The sequence below is a fragment of the Microcaecilia unicolor genome, chromosome 1, assembly GCF_901765095.1.
Source record: "Microcaecilia unicolor chromosome 1, aMicUni1.1, whole genome shotgun sequence".
Classification (NCBI taxonomy): domain Eukaryota; kingdom Metazoa; phylum Chordata; class Amphibia; order Gymnophiona; family Siphonopidae; genus Microcaecilia; species Microcaecilia unicolor.
Genome location: NC_044031.1, coordinates 761256590 through 761278096, shown reverse-complemented (window position 1 = coordinate 761278096; position 21507 = coordinate 761256590). Strand labels below are relative to the sequence as shown.

Below are 21507 nucleotides of genomic sequence, written 5' to 3'. Positions count from 1 at the left end.
ACAGTCCCACCCACCTCTGCCACCGGGTCGGGCCCCTTCCACCCAAACGCCCGCCAGCAGAAGTGCTTCCTGTCTTCTGACTCTGGCATGCGTGGCCCACACAGACGTGCTCCTCTCAGCTGATCTTCGCTGTACGCTGCAGGGCTTCTGTGCGTCTGACGTCCTGCACAGAGTGTTGCTTTTTTTGTTTGTAAAAATTCTGTCACGCAGGAAACTGCAGGAGATGGGGGCGGGAACTCCCAAGGGAGCCCGGTGGTAGAGCCCAATTGGCACGTGGCAAAAGGGCCCCTAACAGCAGATACTTTCTCATATGGGTACTACTCTGGCTATCAAACAGAATACACAAAAAGCATACAGAAGAAAAAAGCACAACTGGGCCTTCAAGACCGAGACAACATGAGTCCTTTATTAAGATCAGACCCGACACGGGCCGTGTTATGGCGCAAACAGCACCTGTCTCAGGGGTCCAAGTTTAATATCAAGATACGCAGGTAGGGAGCTCTTTAAAAACTGTGAGGTCCTTTGATTATGTTGTTGTTTTAGACACTAACATGTGCCTAATGCAGCAAAACATGGAGTACTATGGGATGCACTCAAGCGTCCTGCGGTAACTCTGAAATCTGTGCAAACTATAAAAAAGTTTCTTTTGGTGGGTGGGGAGTCGGGGCAGAAAATGGGAATTCCTGCAATAACTATAACAGGCTAACTGGTTGGTTCACAGATGAAGCAGGAGCCCTTATTGTGTATAAAATGGGTCGTGTGTAATTTAAAAAAATGGCCATTAATGCAAAAAAATAGAAAAAAGCCATTTTTGTGGCTGCGATAAAAATGACCTCAGTGTTATATGTTTACTCAGGATTCCTTTGTCTAATATTACAGAAAATTGTATTAAGATAGTCCAATAATATAGGTATCATCTTACTTTTTTTATATTACGTTTAAGCTCAGAATCCATTCAGGGGAAATCAGGAGGGGGGTCAATACTTTTCACATCACTGGACATTAACAGCCTGCAATCAGAATGATTAATCTTGTGCTGAAAGAGTAACAAACATCAAATGCAAACCAATTGACCCTTCCAGTCTACCCAGTGATATTCTTTTCCTCTTGTAAGAGGAACCCGAATTATAGCTACGTCTTGCAAGGTTCCACGTTAGGAGTTACGGATCAAGAAAGGGATCTGGGTGTCGTCGTCGATGATACGCTGAAACCTTCTGCTCAGTGTGCTGCTGCGGCTAGGAAAGCGAATAGAATGTTGGGTGTTATTAGGAAGGGTATGGAGTCCAGGTGTGCGGATGTTATAATGCCGTTGTATCGCTCCATGGTGCGACCGCACCTGGAGTATTGTGTTCAGTACTGGTCTCCGTATCTCAAAAAAGATATAGTAGAATTGGAAAAGGTACAGCGAAGGGCGACGAAAATGATAGTGGGGATGGGACGACTTTCCTATGAAGAGAGGCTGAGAAGGCTAGGGCTTTTCAGCTTGGAGAAGAGACGGCTGAGGGGAGATATGATAGAAGTGTATAAAATAATGAGTGGAATGGATCGGGTGGATGTGAAGCGACTGTTCACGCTATCCAAAAATACTAGGACTAGAGGGCATGAGTTGAAGCTACAGTGTGGTAAATTTAAAACGAATCGGAGAAAATTTTTCTTCACCCAACGTGTAATTAGACTCTGGAATTTGTTGCCGGAGAACGTGGTACGGGCGGTTAGCTTGACGGAGTTTAAAAAGGGGTTAGATAGATTCCTAAAGGACAAGTCCATAGACCGCTATTAAATGGACTTGGAAAAATTCCGCATTTTTAGGTATAACTTGTCTGGAATGTTTTTACGTTTAGGGAGCGTGCCAGGTGCCCTTGACCTGGATTGGCCACTGTCGGTGACAGGATGCTGGGCTAGATGGACCTTTGGTCTTTCCCAGTATGGCACTACTTATGTACTTATGTACTTATGTACTTTGGGTTGATCACATTTATAAACCAACTTTTGCTTCCCCCTCCTCCTCTCAATTCTTCCCCACCACTGACCTACTACTACTACTACTTATCACTTCTATAGCGCTACAAGGCATATGCAGCACTGTACACACAAAGACAGTCCCTCTGGAATAATTTTACTGAAATCTTACTTCAGCATTGACAGGATGTGACAATTCTGTTCCATGAGCCTCCCAGTTCCACTTGTAACATTTTGCAGTTTGGGTCAGTCCTATGGTTCAGTGCCATCCCCATGTACACCAAGTGGGAGGATTCAGGAGAGACCCGAGCCTATTCTCTGACAGTGTGGGTCTAGAAACACTGCAGAGGGGGCATTAACTGTGCCCTGAGGCAGGGGCGTAGCCACGGGTGGGCCTGGGTGGGCCTGGGCCCACCCACTTTGGGCTCAGGCCCACCCAGCGACGATCCAGAGCGACGACAAAAGAATTGATCCCCCGCCGGCACGCAGGCCTTCTTTCCCCTCCCTCCCTCCCCTTCGGGCAGCGCCGCTGTCTATCGCTACAGCTGAGCAAAGCTGCAGCGCACCGGGTTCGTCTCCGTCCTGCCGCTACTTCTGCCCTCTGGCTCCGTGATCTTTGTTTGCTTATCTGCAGCGGTTCCGGATCTGTGCGCTCCCAGGGCTGTCTGTGTATGCTGCCTGCGACTGCTTCCTCTGCGCTGGGCCCCGCCTCTTCAGAAGAGTAGGTGGGGCCAGCGCAGAGGAAGCAGTCGCAGGCAGCATACAGACAGGCCTGGGAGCGCGCGGATCCGGAACCGCTGCAGAAGAGCAAACAAAGATCACAACGGAGCCGGAGGGCGGAAGTAGCGGCAGGACAGAGATGGACCCGGTGCAGTGCAGCTTTGCTCAGCTGTAGGGATAGACTGCGGCGCTGCCCGAAGGGGAGGGGAAAGAAGGCCTGCAGCCAGGTGCCAGACTGTCGCTGGGGAAAGGTAGGGAAAAACGTGTGTGTATGTGGTGGTGGTGTGTGGGTGGGGGGTCGGGGAGAGACAGGAGCACTGTTGGGATGAGGGAGTGAGACAGAGTAGAGCTGGGGAGGGACAGAGAGATGCTGCAAGGGGAAAGAGAGGGAGAATTGTTGGATATGGGTGGGAAAGGGCATGAGAGATAAAAACATTTTGGACATGGAAGTGGAAGGGAGTGGTGAGAGGGGAAATGTTGAACATGGCCGTGAGGGAAAAGAAGGATGGAGAGATGATGATGGTGGTGGTGGGGGGCAGAGAGAGATGTCAAACCAGGGGCTCAAGGCAGGGAGAGGGAGAAAAGTTGGACATGAAGGTGGAGAAGAGGAGAGGAAAGGAGAGATGCACAAGTGAGGGAGGGGAGAAAGAGGGAAGATGGATCCAGGGAGAGAAGATAGACAGTGGATGGTAGGGAAGAGAAAGGGAAAATGCTGGACAATGGGGGAGGGAAGAGAGAAAATTTTGTGCCCACCCACTTTGTGCTCAGGCCCACCCAAAATTGGCTGTCTGGCTACGCCACTGCCCTGAGGGAAGGACTGGGGCACAGAAATGTCTCTCAGAGCATTAAATACTGGCAGTGTCCTCCCTTAGAGCTGGAGCCCTTTACTTTCGTTATATCAGAGAACAGACATGAGAGCATTCCTTATTAAAAAGGAAATATGAGCAATCAGATAACAAAATCCTCACTGGCTACCAGTATAATACAGGGCTAAATTAAAAACTCTCTCTCTGACCTTCAAGGCACTTAAAGGGAATGGGCTAGAACACTTGAAGAACAGATCTCCTTCTAGGTACCTCCAAGGTTACTAAAGTCCTTCCAAGGAATATCCCTAACCTCACCCTCTCCAAAGGATGCACCAAAGAAGCCTTCTCCGGAGTAGCCCCCTTAGAAAGGCTTCACTTAATGCAAGGTTATCTCTGCTTCAGGAAGCAGGTGAAAGCTTGGCTCTTCTTCAAGCCTTTAAACGCAAGCAGCACCTAACTAGCTAGTCAGACACACAAGGACTGACACCAACTGCACATACTATAGCAGGACTTGTTTACTACAGGGCACCTTTTATAAATCCACATGCACCTTTTGTGTAAGTTAATCACCCTTATCTCCTATCTAAGCTCCAGTCAGTGGCGTACCAGGGGGGGGGGGGGGGGCGGTGGGGGCGGTCCGCCCCGGGTGCACGCTGCTGGGAGGGTGCCGCGCGCCTGTCAGCTCTTTGTTTTCATGCTCCCTTTGCCCCGGAACAGGTTACTTCCTGTTCCGGGGCAGAGGGAGCATGAAAACGAAGAGCCGGCAGGCACGCAGAACCCCCTCCCCCCCAGCGGCGTGCACCCGGGAGGGGGGGTTCTTTCACCAGGGGATCGGGGGTTCTTTCGCTGGGGGGGCGTCGCACTGTCCCAGGGGGCGGGGCGCATCGGCGATCCGCCCCGGGTGTCAGCCCCCCTAGGAACGCCACTGGCTCCAGTTACTCATATCTTCTGTCTCCATGTTCAACACCCCCCCCCCCCCTTACCTCCTTTGCTGTCTAAGATGCTTTAATCTGTATTGTGCTGGCATTGTAAATGACTAAGAGACGTATTTTCAAAGCACTTACACTTACAAAGTTACTCAGTAACCTATGGAACTTTAAGTGCTTTGAAAATGAGCCCCACAGTATGCTATAAAGTGCAGCTGTAATTATCCAGGTTATTCTTGCTGTACAGTGCCTTGGCTGAATTTATTCAAAAAGTCAATAAATAATGCAATAAATGTTAATAAACAGGTACAATCACAGCAAATTAGCAGCCAATTAGAATCCTTCTACTGTACAGTCACCACTAAATTGAGCAGCCAATGAAAGTCGTTTTATACTACAGTTAGAACTCTGCAGTAATCCGGATAATTCCATGATGCAATCATAACTAATGAGCAGCAGTGTTGCCAGATGGGCGGTTTTACGCCACGGGAAATTTTTGCCCGCGGCGGGTCGCGGTTTTTTGGGCTTCTTTTTTTTCTTTTCCGCGGTTTTCAGGCGGTTTTTTCGGCCGCGGGGGGCGGGGTTAGTGACGTTTTGGGCGGGGTTAGTGACGTTCTGGGCGGGGCCGATGACGGGGGAGGCGGGGTTGATGACGGCGGGGGCGGGGGTGATGACGCGGGGGTGGGGGTGTCAGCGGCGGGGTTTCAGTTTGGGCGGGTTTTGGGCTGTTTTTAGGCTGGATTGGGTGGGAAAAAAATTTTCCACCTGGCAACCCTGATGAGCAGCTAATTAATGTGCCCTGGAGGTGCCTTTACAGTACCTCCCTGCTTAATGTAGCTTACTGTGATCCGATCAGATGAATCTTTTATTTTTCTGTTAAAGATTGATTCTCTTTTGTATTTATTGGTCTTATTCAGTGAAGGTTTATTATCGCAAGTACTTGCCATGAAGACAGCTGAATCCTGTGTGCTCCTTTCTGTTCAGCATAGGGATCTTCCTCCATTTCTGCTGGCACACGAAGGACCTCGCTCTCTAGACACTTCTCATGATTCTGCTGTCCCTTGTATCACTTCCTGAATAAAGTAAAAGCAGTGACGTTCCTGGTTCTCCTACTTTCTTCTCTTTTCCCAGGAGAAAAGAGATTCTTTCTAGAGTACATAAGATGTAATCTGTACATTTAATTTATTTATGTATTTTGTGAACGTAGCCTGCCTGCAAACCTAGGTGGGTTACATCCTTTAAAACATATACAATATGATTAAAAAAACACAACTTATTTATTTATTAGAATTTATTAACCACCTTGTGAGGTAGTGGGTGGTCCATGGCTGGATTCCCATAGGATCACTCCGTAACTGAGACTGAGAGTGAGTCGCCTTAGGGTAGGTGGAGTTAACACATGCTGAGTCAGAGGGGCAGGGCTGAGGCAGGGAGGTGGTTAAATGCCCTGAAGTAGACTGGATCAGAGAGGCCCCAAGACAAGAGGTCTCCAAGAGAGAGAGGCCTGAGTCAAGAAGCCTCTGAGAAGCAGCCCTGGGAGAGGACCTCTCAGCAGTGGCGGATTTAGGGTAGGTGCGCAACTCCTTAAAGCCCTCTTGGCTCAGTCTTCACCCGGGCAATGACAGCGGCACTCATAGCCTGCCTGTAGCCTGCTCCGGGACTTTCTCGGTTCAAGGAGGAAGCCCCGGAACAGGCCGTGTATGAGTGCTGCTGCCCGGTTCAAGACCAAAGTCAAAAAGGTTTTAAGGTGGCGGGTGGGTGGGAGACAGAGACAGGGGTGGGGATGGATATGGGGTGGCAGCAGCAACATGGCACAGGCAGGGCCGGTCTTAGCAAGTGCGGGGCCCTATGCAGACCAATTTGGTGGGGCCCCATCCTAGCCCCACCCCCACCATAGCCCCACCCCACCGTAGCCCCGCCCCTACCCTAGCTCCACCCCATTGATAAAATTATTCCATTTTTAGAACATTTTTTTACTTATGAAATTTCAAATAAAGACAAATGAAGCTAAACTTGTACAAAAAACTGATTGAAATAATAAGCACAATGCTATCATGAAACCTCCCCTCCCCAGAAATTATTCCGTTCAAGTCCACTACAATTAGTAGTTCCAATTCTCATAACAAAGGAGAATAAAGGAAAAATATTAAGAAAAGATTCAGTACTTTCAAATTCCCCTATTACTCTGTAACCCATATATGCAATAAAATAAATATGAAATGAAAAGATATACAATAAAATTAAGTGATATGTAAAATATAATGTACAATATAAAAACATATAGACCACCAAGGTATTAAAATTGTTTTAAAATATATACCACAACTCTCTGACTCAAGAAGACTCCGACTCTGTCATCCATAATTGTCTGACAACACACAGAAAAAAATAAGTAAAAAAAAAAAAGTCACAATTAATACCTTATACACCAATATACCAGCCATACGGAAAATGCAGATTATCAACAATATGAAGCTAGCAAGGGATCATAATATCACAATTCTCATGTAGAGCCACAAAACACCCTTTTAGAGAGAGTGTGTCATGATTTAGGCTCTACACCCTTTCCGATGTTTGGTGCCACCTTAGTAAGGCCAACACACAATCTCTCCACTGCAAAACACTATACACAAACGTGTGCAAAAACACACTCATAACCTTAACAAACCATAAACAGCACTAATTCCAAGGACAGGACGAGCTACAACCTTATGCGTGGCGTGGAAAGGCAACTGTAATTACACCTGGCTCTAAAACACCAGTGCACAACCTAGTGAAAAAAACAAACAAAAAGGGCTGCAAACTATATGCTAGCAGAATACTGCACCTTCCTTGATCACACCTGAAAAACACATGAATGCAAAATACTGAACTGGAAAGTTACCTCAAGAAGTCAGACTCAGTATGTAGCAATACTACAAAAATTAAAACTTACATGAAAAATATCACAGATGCACATTTCCAAAAACTAACATATTCCAATTAATAAATCCTGAATAAAATAGTTTTTTCTATCTTTGTTGTCTGGTGACTTTGTTTTTCTGATCATGCTGGCTCAGTATCCGATTGTGCTGCTATCTGTCCTCTTAACTCTGTTTCCAGGGCTTCCTTTCCATTTATTTCTTTACTTTCCGCCTTTCTTCGGGATAAACATAAAGGAATCCTGTTCAGAAGGAATGGATCCTCAGAAGCTTAGCCGAGATTGGGTGGCAGAGCCGGTGGTGGGAGGCGGGGCTAGTGGTTGGGAGGCGGGGCTAGTGCTGGGCAGACTTCTACGGTCTGTGCCCTGAAAATGGCAGATACAAATCAAGGTCAGGTAAACACATAAAGTAGCACATATGAGTTTATCTTGTTGGGCAGACTGGATGGACCGTGCAGGTCTTTCTCTGCCGTCATCTACTATGTATGTATGTTACTATATTTCAAAGCAGCACAGGGAATTGATCGTCAGGCCTGGAGCAGTGAGAGTTGCTAGCATCAGGACATCACTTCCTGGAGCAGTTTAAGAGTGGAATGTAATGCTTTCTGTGTTACAGCGTTTAATCTCTCAGGGGTTCCAGCTGTTCCCAGGCTCAGAGAAGCAGCTGGACAACTAAGGCAAAATGAACCAACGCTTCACAAAACTGCCACATTAAACCAGAACAAGAAATCTTAGTACATCGGGGATCACTTCCCCCTCCACAGACCGAATATTGGGAAAAAATAACATAGTAAATGACGACAGATAAAGAAAGACCTGTACGGTCCATCCAGTCTGCTCAACAAGATAATCTCATTTTACATGGTATGTGATACTTTATACCCCAGTTTGATTTCTCCTTGCCACTCGCGGGGCACAGAACGTAGAAGTCTGCCCAGCACTGTTCCTGTACTAAAAGTTCTGAAGATTCTGGAATCCTAAAGAGTTACAAGATTCCGGAATCCCAATTAGTAGCAACATTTTCAGGGCACAGACCGTAGAAGTCTGCCCGGCACTGGCCTTGTACTCCAGTTACAGAAGCTAAATCTGGCCAACATTACAATGTGTTGACATTATGCCATACTTTGTATTGTCATTTGAATATTTTTACTGCTGTAATTGTCTTCTGCTTATGTTTGATTTATTTTTACTGTACACCGCCTTCAGTGAATTCCTTCAAGAAGGCAGTAAATAAACCCTAATAAAGAAAAATAAAATCCTGAATGATGGCTGATGTAAATGGGCACATTTGGGATGTTCCAGAAAAATAAATTCTAGCAGTGTTTTTAAACAGTCTTTTCTTTTTTTATTTCTCAGATTCGTTGTAATAGTGAGTAAAGTGATGTGGTGGTCGTGTTAGTCCACTTTTAAAGGTAATGAACAGAAATAAAACAAAACATAGAAAATAAAATAAGATCATACCTTCTTTATTGTACTAACGTTAATACAATAAAAAAAGGTATGATTTTATTTTATTTTCTATGTTTTGTTTTATTTCTATTTATTACTTGGAATGGTGACAACGACTTTATACAGAAAAACTGATGCTGGTCGACCTTCCAGCAAGAAACATGTCTGTATCCTCAGGAAAGTACCTCAACCTGCACTACCCCAGCTGTAAAGGACTCAAGTACAAAACTCATTATGGATCCAATTTCTCCTTCCTGGGCAGCCGTCTATGGAACGCTCTCCCTAGACCTATCTGAGCAATCCATGACCACCTACCATTCAGAAAAGCACTAAAAACCCATCTATTCAAACAAGCCTACCCAAAAGACCCAGATTAATCTCATGAACCCATCTACCTTACATATACTGAAGAGAAAACGACATTGACCCAGAATCTATCTCCCACCTTACCCTCCTCTCTCTATCACCTCTCTCTACCTACCTACCCATCCATCCTTCTATAATGTTATACTTAATTTCCTACTTTACATAACAAAATTCTGTGTTACCTATTACTATGTAAGCCGCATTGAGCCTGCTTTTAGTGGGAAAGTGCGGGATACAAATATAATAAATAAATAAATGTACGTGCCGGACGTCAGACTCACAGAAACAGAAGCCTGCACAGCCGCATCACTGATCTGCAAGGGCAGGCTTCTACATGGAATGTGGCTAGTGGAATAGAATCTCAATAGTAGCAACATTCCATCTAGAATCTCCAATAGTAGCAACATTCCATGTACATAAGTACATAAGTACATAAGTAGTGCCATACTGGGAAAGACCAAAGGTCCATCTAGCCCAGCATCCTGTCACCGACAGTGGCCAATCCAGGTCAAGGGCACCTGGCACGCTCCCCAAACGTAAAAACATTCCAGACAAGTTATACCTAAAAATGCGGAATTTTTCCAAGTCCATTTAATAGCGGTCTATGGACTTGTCCTTTAGGAATCTATCTAACCCCTTTTTAAACTCCGTCAAGCTAACCGCCCGTACCACGTTCTCCGGCAACGAATTCCAGAGTCTAATTACACGTTGGGTGAAGAAAATTTTTCTCCGATTCGTTTTAAATTTACCACACTGTAGCTTCAACTCATGCCCTCTAGTCCTAGTATTTTTGGATAGCGTGAACAGTCGCTTCACATCCACCCGATCCATTCCACTCATTATTTTATACACTTCTATCATATCTCCCCCTCAGCCGTCTCTTCTCCAAGCTGAAAAGCCCTAGCCTTCTCAGCCTCTCTTCATAGGAAAGTCGTCCCATCCCCACTATCATTTTCGTCGCCCTTCGCTGTACCTTTTCCAATTCTACTATATCTTTTTTGAGATACGGAGACCAGTACTGAACACAATACTCCAGGTGCGGTCGCACCATGGAGCGATACAACGGCATTATAACATCCGCACACCTGGACTCCATACCCTTCCTAATAACACCCAACATTCTATTCGCTTTCCTAGCCGCAGCAGCACACTGAGCAGAAGGTTTCAGCGTATCATCGATGACGACACCCAGATCCCTTTCTTGATCCGTAACTCCTAACGTGGAACCTTGCAAGACGTAGCTATAATTCGGGTTCCTCTTACCCACATGCATCACTTTGCACTTGTCAACATTGAACTTCATCTGCCACTTGCACGCCCATTCTCCCAGTCTCGCAAGGTCCTCCTGTAATCGTTCACATTCCTCCTGCGACTTGACGACCCTGAATAATTTTGTGTCATCGGCGAATTTAATTACCTCACTAGTTATTCCCATCTCTAGGTCATTTATAAATACATTAAAAAGCAACGGACCCAGCACAGACCCCTGCGGGACCCCACTAACTACCCTCCTCCACTGAGAATACTGGCCACGCAATCCTACTCTCTGCTTCCTATCTTTCAACCAGTTCTTAATCCATAATAGTACCCTACCTCCGATTCCATGACTCTGCAATTTCAATAGTAGCAATAGAATCTCCAGTAGTAGCAACATTCCATGTAGAATCTTAAATAGGGACAGGGAAATGGGACTTGATATACTGTCTTTCTGAGGTTTTTGCAACCTACATTCAAAGCGGTTTACATATATTCAGGTACTTATTTTGTACCTTGGGCAATGGAGGGTTAAGTGACTTGCCTAGAGTCACAAGGAGCTGCAGTGAGAATCGAACTCAGTTCCCCAGGATCAAAGTCCACTGCACTAACCACTAGGCTACTCCTCCACTAGCAACATTCCATGTAGAAGCCTGCCCTTGCAGATTAGCAACGCGGCGCGGCCATGTTGCTGATCTGCAAGGGCAGGCTTCTATTTCTCACAGAAACAGAAGCCTGCCTCAAATAGTAGCAACATTCCATGTAGAATCTTAAATAGGGAAAGGGAACTGGGACTTGGCATGCCGCCTTTCTGTGGTTTTTGCAACCTACATTCAAAGCGGTTTACATATATTCAGGTATTTATTTTGTACCAGGGGCAATGGAGGATTAAGTGACTTGCCCAGAGTCAAAATTCTACTCTCCACAATACTGGCACCTGCGCATATTCAGTTTTTAGCGCATGCCTGCTCCAGACTGCCAAGGTGGAAAGAAGCATTTTCCTGCCAGCTGAGATATTCTTTTGGTGGTGGTGGTGGGGGGGGGGGGGGGGGGGGGAGGAGAACATTTGGTGCCCACCCACTTCTTACCTAGGCCCACTCAAAATCTGTCGTCTGGCTACGCCCCTGCCCTGTATGGATTAATAAGGTGCTTGAACCATGTGGTTCTCTGTAGCAGTACTGACCATGCATATTTCAAACATGGCAGGAGGAAGCACTGGTGAGCACTGAAACAAGAAGAAGCAGAAGGTTAGAAGCGCTAGCTGCATCCGCCTTCCCTAGGTTGCATTGTAGAGGAGGGACATGAGGAGATCTGCAGCCCCTCCTTACCTCTCAACCCTCATCTCCCCTTACGTTCCTACCCGTAACCTCCGCTCTCAAGACAAATCCCTCCTTTCAGTACCCTTCTCCACCACCGCCAACTCCAGGCTCCGCCCTTTCTGCCTCGCCTCACCCCACGCGTGGAACAAACTCCCCGAGCCCATACGCCAGGCCCCCTCCCAGCCCATCTTCAAATCCCTGCTTAAAGCCCACCTCTTCAATGTCGCCTTCGGCACCTAACCTCTACACCTCTGCCCAGGAAATCTTGACTGCCCCAACTTGACATTTCGTTCTTTAGATTGTAAGCTGCTTTGAGCAGGGACCGTCCTTCTTTGTGTATTTTGTACAGCGCTGCGTAACCCTAGTAGCGCTCTAGAAATCTTAAGTAGTAGTAGTAGTAGACTGAGCGAGAGCAGGTGGAGGGCACATAGTAACATAGTAAATGACGGCAGATAAAGACCTGTACGGTCCATCCAGTCTGCCCAACAAGATAAACTCATTTTACATGGTATGTGATACTTTATTTGTATACCCGAGTTTGATTTGTCCTTGCCTTTCTCAGGGCACAGACCGTAGAAGTCTGCCCAGCACTGTTCCTGTACTAAGTTCTGAAGCTAACATCGAAGCCCCTTAAAATTTACATTCCAGCCCATCCCTATCTATTCAGTCACGATCAGGGCATAGACCGTAGAAGCCTGCCAAGCTCCCATTTTGTTTCCCAATTACCGGCATCGCCACCCAATCTCGCGGAACCATTCCTTCTAAACAGGATTCCTTTGCGTTTATCCCACGCATGTTTGAATTCCATTACCGTTTTCATCTCCACCGCCTCCCGCAGGAGGGCATTCCACATATCCACCACCCTTTCCGTGAAAAAATACTTCCTGACATTAGTCCTGAGTCTGCCCCCCCTGCAACCTCCTTTCATGTCCTCTAGTTCTACCACCTTCCCGTCTCCGGAAAAGGTTCATTTGTGGATTGGCTTCATATCCCCACAAAGGTAGTGTAGCCAGACAGGACATTTTGGGTGGGCCTAAGGGCAGAATGGGTGGACACAAAATGTCCTGTCTGCCCCTGGCATACCCACTCCACTCAACTCACAATATAAGTACCTGATCTGGCAGGATATTTGCCTGCGCCCCATCCGCTGAAGACCTCCACCAGGATGTTATAATGCCTTTGTATCGCTCCATGGTGCGACCACACCTTGAATACTGTGTGCAGTTCTGGTCGCCATATCTCAAAAAAGATATAGTGGAATTAGAAAAGGTGCAGAGAAGGGCGACGAAAATAATAAAGGGGATGGAACGACTTCCCTATGAGGAAAGGCTAAAGCGACTAGGGCTCTTCAGCTTGGAGAAAAGGCGGCTGAGGGGAGATATGATAGAGGTCTATAAAATAATGAGTGGAGTGGAATGGGTAGATGTGAATTGCTTGTTTACTAGGATCCAAGAAGCTACAAAGTAGTCAATTTAAAGCAAATCGGAGAAAATATTTCTTCATGCAACATGTAATTAAGCTCTGGAATTTGTTGCCAGAGAATGTGGTAAAAGCAGTTAGCTTAACGAGGTTTAAAAAAAAGGTTTGGATAGCTTCCTAAAAGAAAAGTCCCTAAGCCATTATTAAAATGGACTTGGAGAAAATCCACTGCTTATTTCTGGGATAAGCAGCATAAAATGTATTGTACTGTTTTGGGATCTTGCCAGGTACTTGTGACCTGGATTGGCCATTGGAGACAGGATACTGGGCTTGATGGATCTTCGGTCTATCCCAGTATGGCAACACTTATGTAGTTATTTACTTATGTAGTCCTCTGACGGCGTTCAGAACACACACTGTCAAGCTCAGCAACCATCAGCTGTGTTTCTGCGCCTGAGTCAGCACCTAGCACACGCTCACTTCTCACTCGTGAGCAAAACCTGAGCACGTGCAAAGTGCTGGCATCAGTCACCGGCAGCTAGATTTCGCACATGCTCTAGGTGACAGCTCGGGCTGAAGAATGCCAATGCCGAACTTGGCAGCATGGTGTTTGAGTGCCTTTGGAGGACTGGAGGAGGCCTTTAGCTCATAGCCAACTTTTCAAAATGATTGCAGGTCTAAACCCGATGGAAATTATACCCCCCCCCCCCCCCCCCCCCCCCAGACAGTCAAAGACTTTGCTCATTATTGGGGGTGCTCAAGCACCCACAGCACCGGCCCCTATGGTCCTGCCCACCCAGGTCCACCCATGGCTTCACCATTGCCCCACAAACTGCTTCTATAGGTGACCCAAAATGGCTGCAATTTAAAAAGCCGTCAAGGACCGACCGTTCAAATCTTAGTGTCTGACTGTTTGCTCTTGTGTTGGAGAACTGAGATAAACTACAGTCTCTGGCAATTCTCCTCTCTAGTGGGGAATGCAATTTTGACCTGACTAATCACAGCGGATCACATAATACTCGGCGAGGAATGCGTATTCTCTGAATAGATAGAAAAACAAATCCTTTTTACTGGGAAGCACAAGATGTTGTTCAACTGTGACCCATAAAAAAGGCCTTAAAGTGTTCACTTACTGTCGCTCAGAAAATCAGGCTGGCACAGAATAGAGGAATCTGGATTTTAGATATGTTCCTCTCAGGGAATGCTGGGTTTCAAAACCGAGCATGTGCGCCTGAGAAGAAAATCAGCTGTTCAGCAATGGGCAGAAAAGCAGTGCTGGAGGAAGCTTTGGGTCCTCCCCAGCCTCCGAGGGGGGCCCGGCACCGGAGTTTTCTCTCTCCTGCTCCTGTCAGAACATGATCACTCAGGTCCCTTCAGGAGCAGGAGAGAGAGAGAGAGAGACCCCGGTGCTGCCCCCCCTGGAAGCCCAGGCCTGGGGAATTCCCCCCCCCCCCCCCCCACAGCCCTGGCACTGGCACAGGGGCTTGCCTATTGTGGGCCAGGAGAGCGTCATGGAGGATGTCATGGGACAGTTCTACAAACTGAAGAGTAGCAAATCTCCTGGACCGGATGGTATTCATCCCAGAGTACTGATAGAACTGAAATAATGAGCTTGCGGAGCTATTGTTAGAAATATGTAATTTATCCTTAAAATCGAGCGTGGTACCGGAAGATTGGAGGGTGGCCAATGTAACGCCGATTTTTAAAAAAGGTTCCATTTTTGTTTTCCATTCCTTTCCTAATAATACCTAACATTCTATTTGCTTTCTTAGCCGCAGCAGCACATTGAGCAGAAGGTTTCAACGTATCATCGACGACACCTAGATCCTTTTCTTGGTTGGTGACTCCTAACATGGAACCTTGCATGATGTAGCTATAATTCGGGTTCCTCTTTCCCACATGCATCACTTTGCACTTGCTCACATTAAACGTCATCTGCCATTTTGACGCCCAGTCTCGTAAGGTCCTCTTGTAATTTTTCACAATCCTCCTGTGATTTAACAGCTTTGAATAACTTTGTGTCGTCAGCAAATTGAATTACCTCACTAGTTACTCCCATCTCTAGGTCATTTATAAATATGTTAAAAGGCAGCGGTCCTAGCACAGACCCCGGGGAACCGCTGCTTTTCATATATAATAGAAAATAAATAGAGTTACATTTAAAGAACATATCATAAAGAATATTATATAGGAAGTGACAGGGGCAAATTCAGTGGGGCGTCAGGAAGAAGTGAAATATAAGGAAGCAAATAATAACCCATAATCAGTAGTATATTTAATTTGTTTAGGAAGAGAAATCCAAATGTTGGTGCATTGAAAAGAGGATTGTGAATTGTTCTGTAAGATACATTTGTGCAACTGGGGGAAATGTAACATAGTAACATAGTAGATGACGGCAGAAAAAGACCTGCACGGTCCATCCAGTCTGCCCAACAAGACAAACTCATATGTGTATACCTTACCTTGATTTGTACCTGCCTTTTTCAGGGCACAGACCGTACAAGTCTGCCCAGCAGTATTCCCCGCCTCCCAACCACCAGTCCCGCCTCCCATCAGCGGCTCTGGCACAGACCGTACAAGTCTGCCCAGCAGTATCCCCCGCCTCCCAACCACCAGTCCCGCCTCCCATCACCGGCTCTGGCACAGACCGTACAAGTCTGCCCAGCAGTATTTCCTGCCTCCCAACCACCAGTCCCGCCTCCCATCACCGGCTCTGGCACAGACCGTATAAGTCTGCCCTCCACTATCCTCGCCTCCCAACCACCAACCCCTCTTCCCCCCACCTGCTCCGCAAAATGTAAAATGAGATATTCTCTGGATGACACGGAAGCATTGCGTGGAGGTAAATCAATTAGTTCATTCATATAGGATGTTGAGTTTCGTTCTGCTTCAGGTACACAAACATCCCACTCTCACTTACACTCAGGTACACAAATCACACAACAAAGACCACTTATTGGACCTTTTGGCATTCTTGAGTCCTGATTCATTTGATATTTTGTTAAGGGTGGACACTTTCCAGCCTGTTCCTTGGTCTGACCATTTTTTTATTTGAATTTGTGATTAGTTGGAAAGTCAAAAACCTAACTTCTCAGTTTCCCAAAGTTATAGGAGGAAAATTGACCCTGATCAATTTTGGGTGAAAGTTGATAAGTTATCGGATTCAAATGCGGAAAACACGTGGAAATGGCAGCTGAAAACTGGAATAATTTTAATGAGACTATTTTAAAGGACATCGCTCCTATGAAGACAAAATTGAGAAGAATTTGGAAGTCTGATAAATAATGAAAAGAGCATTTAGAAAACTAGAAAGGAAATAGAGAAAGGTCCCATCTGAGGAAAATAAGGTCAAATAGAGAATAGCCATTAGGAATTATAATTTAGCAATTGTTGATAGGAAAACATAATATTTCTCTAAGTCTATTGGGAATGATAGACCAGATCCATTCAATTTGGTCACTTCCCCGACTAACACTGATCATTCGATGATCTCTATTACTACCACAATACCTAATGCTACTGAATTTGGGGCCCTTTTACCTAGGGTTACCATATTTTGTCCCCCAAAAAGGAGGACACATGCCCCGCCCCCACCACACACCCCACCCTGCCCCGTCACACCCTCGCTCCGCCCTGTCACATTTTCCCCTCCCCCTGTCACATACCCCATCGCCCCCCCTCCCCGTCACCCCCCTCCCCTTACCTTACTACTGCCCTGGTGGTCTAGTGACCTCTTCGGGGCAGGAAAGAGCCCCCTCTTTTAAACAGGAAGGATGCATGCAGGGCAGCGCTCCGGGCAGGAAAGAGGGGGCTCTTTCCTGTCCCGAAGGCGGAAGAGGTCACTAGACCACCAGGGCACTAGTAAGTAAGGGGAGGGGAGGCTAGCAATCTGCCCGGTTGTCCAGAAATCTGGACAAACGGGCAGATTGGCAAAACCTGTCCGGTTGCCCGGACATGCCCTCAAAAAGAGGACATGTCCGGGTAAATCCGGACATATGGTAACCCTACTTTTACCAAGCTGTGGTAAAAAGGACCATGCAGTAGTGGCAGCGGCTATTTTTGCTGCACACTGAGGCCCTCTTTACCGCAGCAGGTCAAAAGGTTGCAAAAATACATGGCCATGTAGTAAGATTGCTCTGAGTGGCCATGCAGAGGGAAGCACTTTTGGTGGTAAGGGCTCCCACGCGAAACCTGGCGGTAACTGGCTAATGTGCGGCACTGCCTGATTACCGCCAGGTAACTGCCGTGCAAAAAAAATCAAGCTCAATTTTCCCCAGCGAGTGGAATGGCTTGTGCTGGAACTACCAACAGTGCCCACGATGGGTTGGCGGTAGCTCCAAATTGGCACACAGTAAGCCCGTGTTGGGCTTACCGCCTGTGCAGAAACAGTGAGTTTTAAGCCTGTAAAATGTATTAGATATTTTCCTATTTTGATTATGCCCTGAAGTGTATTTCTCTTATCTGGCCAGCAGGTAGTGTTTCTTTGCTGTAATGTAAAACTGTTATAGCGAACGGAATATTCTTTTTTTTAACACAAGCAGCAGTATACTTTCAAACCTTGTTAACTGGGCTCTGATTGGCCCAGGAGCTCATTTCCGTTAGAGTGTACTGATTTTGCCTTCAGTCTTGGCCTGGAAGAAGAGGGAGACAGATCTCTTTGCTAAGGCTCTGTGAACAATTATATGTCCAGATCTTCCCAGGTACTGTTTAGACAGAATATAGATGTTTAGTTAGCATTATAATTGATCCATATTTCAATTACCTGTTATTGTTTGCCAGCTGCACATTTTTTGTCAACTGTTCCAAGTTCTGAGAATAAACACAATTGTTTGTTTGTTCGTTCTGTCTGAACTGATAAAGAATCCTGGTGGTTTGTGTGTTGGGTCTGTGAGGGATAACTTGAGTGCGGGAGACTCGCCCAGAGGTGGTTGTGACCCAGTTGGTGGGAGGAGGGTGCTAGCATAGAGCACAAGCAGCAGGTGCATGCGGACCTGAGCTGTGCTGGGGATAGACCCTCTAAGTGGCCGCGGGGAAACCCCAGCCGTGTGGCTAGGTGTTTCGTCACACCACCACTTTGTAAAAGGGCCCCTTTATCTTATTTCTAAAATAAAAGGCTAAGACAATTACCTCCCTATTAAACCGCGTGCTAATGCCGGCACAGCCCATTCACTCTGAATGGGCTGTGGCGCCACTGCCACGCGGCTTAATAAACAGGGGGAAAATTAGTCAGAGGGAGCTGATCTCTAACCTCCCAGTTTACTAAGCCGAATGGCAATGAAGACACGGCCTATTGTTAGCATTAGCGCACAACAGGTGCTAGCGCGGCTTAGTAAACGGGGGGGGGGGGGGGGGGGGGGTTAGGATTTTATAGATTTTTATTATATCTGCATACAGACATCTTTTCTAGCTGAATAGCCCTAACTTTTTCATTTCCTCAGAGGTCAACTGTTCAGTTCTCTATCATTTAGGTTACCATTCTCTGTGCCTTTTCTAATTCCACTATATCTTTTTTTTTTTGAGATGCGGTGACCAGAATTGCCCACAATGCTCATGGTGCGATTGCAACATAGAGTGATACACAGGGGTTATGATGTTCTCTGTTCTGCTCTCCATTCTTTTCCCTTAATAAATCCTAACATTGTTTGCTTTTTTTTAACCACCACAACACACTGAGCTGAGGATTTCAACATATTGTCCACAATGATACCGAGATCAATTTCCTCAATGGTGCATCATGTAGCTATAGTTTGGGTTCCTCTTTCTCACATGCATCACATTGCATTTGCTCACATTAAACGTCATCTGCCAATTGGATGCCCAGTCTCCCAAGGTCCCCTTGCAATTTCTCATAATTCTCTTGGTGATATAAATTATTCAAATTTGTTAAATCATCAGCAAATTTGGTCATTTCACTTGTTGTTCCTATTCCCAGATCACTAATAAATATCCAGCTTATTTTTGAAAGAGATCGCCGGCCATCTTCCGACACAAATCGGGAGATGGCCGGCGATCTCCTGAGTCCGGGCCAAATCGGTATAATTGAAAGCCGATTTTGGCCAGCGCCAACTGCCTTCCGTCGCGGAGCCGGACAAACTTCAAGGGGGCGTGTCGGCAGGGTACAGAAGGCAGGATGGGGGCGTGGTTACGAGATGGCCGGCTTTGCCCGATAATGGAAAAAAGATGGCCAGTTCTGACGAGCATTTCGCCGGCTTCACTTGGTCCATTTATTTTTACAGCCAAGCCTCAAAAAAAGTGCCCCAATTGACCAGATGACCACCAGAGGGAATGGGGGATCACCTCCCCTTACTCCCCCCCAGTGGTCACCAACCCCTCCCACCCAGAAAAAAATATTTAAACATTTTTTTGCCAGCCTGAAATGTCATATCCAGCTCCCTGACAGCAGTATGCAGATACCTAGAGCAGTTTTATGTGGGTGCAGTGCACTTCAGGCAGGCGGACCCAGGCCCATCCCCCTCCCCCCCCCCACCTGTTACACTTGTGGTGGTAAATGGGAGCCCTCCAACCCCTCCCCCCAAACCCACTGTACCCACATGTAGGTGCCCCCCTTCACCCCTTAGGGCTATGGTAGTGGTGTAGAGTTGTGGGGAGTGGGTTTTGGGGAGGATTTGGGGGGGCTCAGCACCCAAGGTAAGGGAGCTATGCACCTGGGAGCAATTTTTATTTTATTTTTTTAATTTTTAGAAGTGCCCCCTAGGGTGCCCGGTTGGTGTCCTGGCATGTGAGGGGGACCAGTGCACTACAAATGCTGGCTCCTCCCACGACCAAATACCTTGCATCTCGCCGGGTTTGAGATGGCCGGGCCCGGTTTCCATTATGGCCGAAAACCGAAGCTGGCCATCTCTAAGCCCGGCGATCTCAACATTTGACCGAAATGTTGAGATTTAGCCAGCCCGAACCGTATTAGCGAAAGAAAAGATGGCCGGCCATCTTTTTTGAAAATACGGTTGGCCCCGCCCACTTGCGGCCGTTCGATTATGCCCCTCTGTTAAAAAGCACCAGATCCCTGGGGCATTCTTCTCAGTGGAGAAAAGGGAATAGTAACCTGATCATGTAACCTTATTCTCTGTTCACTATCTTCCCCATTCCAGGCCCTTAGGCCACTGTGGCTGTTAGTGGATGTTCTGTGGTGAAGGCGGTTAGCTTAGCAGAGTTTAAAAAGGGGTTGGACGGTTTCCTAAAGGACAAGTCCATAAACCGCTACTAAACGGACTTGGAAAACTCCAAAATTCCAGGAATAACATGTATAGAATGTTTGTACGTTTGGGAAGCTTGCCAGGTGCCCTTGGCCTGGATTGGCCGCTGTCGTGGACAGGATGCTGGGCTCGATGGACCCTACTACTACTACTACTACTATTTAGCATTTCTATAGCGCTACAAGGCATACGCAGCGCTGTACAAACATAGAAGAAAGACAGTCCCTGCTCAAAGAGCTTACAATCTAATAGACAAAAAATAAATAAAGTAAGCAAATCAAATCAATTAATGTGAACGGGAAGGAAGAGAGGAGGGTAGGTGGAGGCGAGTGGTTACAAGTGGTTACGAGTCAAAAGCAATGTTAAAGAGGTGGGTTTTCAGTCTAGATTTAAAGGTGGCCAAGGATGGGGCAAGACGTAGGGGCTCAGGAAGTTTATTCCAGGCGTAGGGTGCAGCGAGATAGAAGGCGCGAAGTCTGGAGTTGGCAGTAGTGGAGAAGGGAACAGATAAGAAGGATTTATCCATGGAGCGGAGTGCACGGGAAGGGGTGTAGGGAAGGACGAGTGTGGAGAGATACTGGGGAGCAGCATAGTGAATACATTTATAGGTCTTTTCCCAGTATGTCCCAGTATGTCATTACTTATGTACTTATGTTTATATGTTTCGTTATGCTTATCCTCTTGTTGAGCACCACGATGAATCCCAAATTACGGTATAGCACATTCTCTTAAATAAATAAATAAATAAATAAAATGTAATCAGTTTCTAATCCACAATAGGATGTTGTCTCATGTGGGGACTTTGTGAAACGCTTTCTAAAAATCCAGATACAGAACATTAACACACTCACCTTATTCACATGTCTATTCACGCCTTCAAAAAATGTAGCAGATTGCTGACGCCAAGACTTCCATTGGCAAAATCCAGGTTGGTTCTAGCCCATTAAACCATGTCAATCTAGATGTTTAATAACTTTGTGGAGGAGTAGCCTAGTGGTTAGTACAGCGGACTTTGATCCTGGGGTAACTGAGTTTGATTCCCACTGCAGTTCATTGTGACTCTGGGCAAGAAGTCACTTAACCCTCCATTGCCCCTGGTACAAAATAAGTACCTGAATATATGTAAACTGCTTTGAATTTAGTTGCAAAAACCTC

The 21507-nt window shown here is 46.4% G+C and overlaps 1 protein-coding gene across 1 annotated transcript in view; it reads left to right on the top strand.

Annotated features, from left to right (window-relative positions):
• LOC115462760 (methionyl-tRNA formyltransferase, mitochondrial-like) overlaps window positions 1-21507 on the top strand; it is a 387082-nt gene that overhangs the window by 170888 nt on the left and 194687 nt on the right. The window lies entirely within an intron of this gene.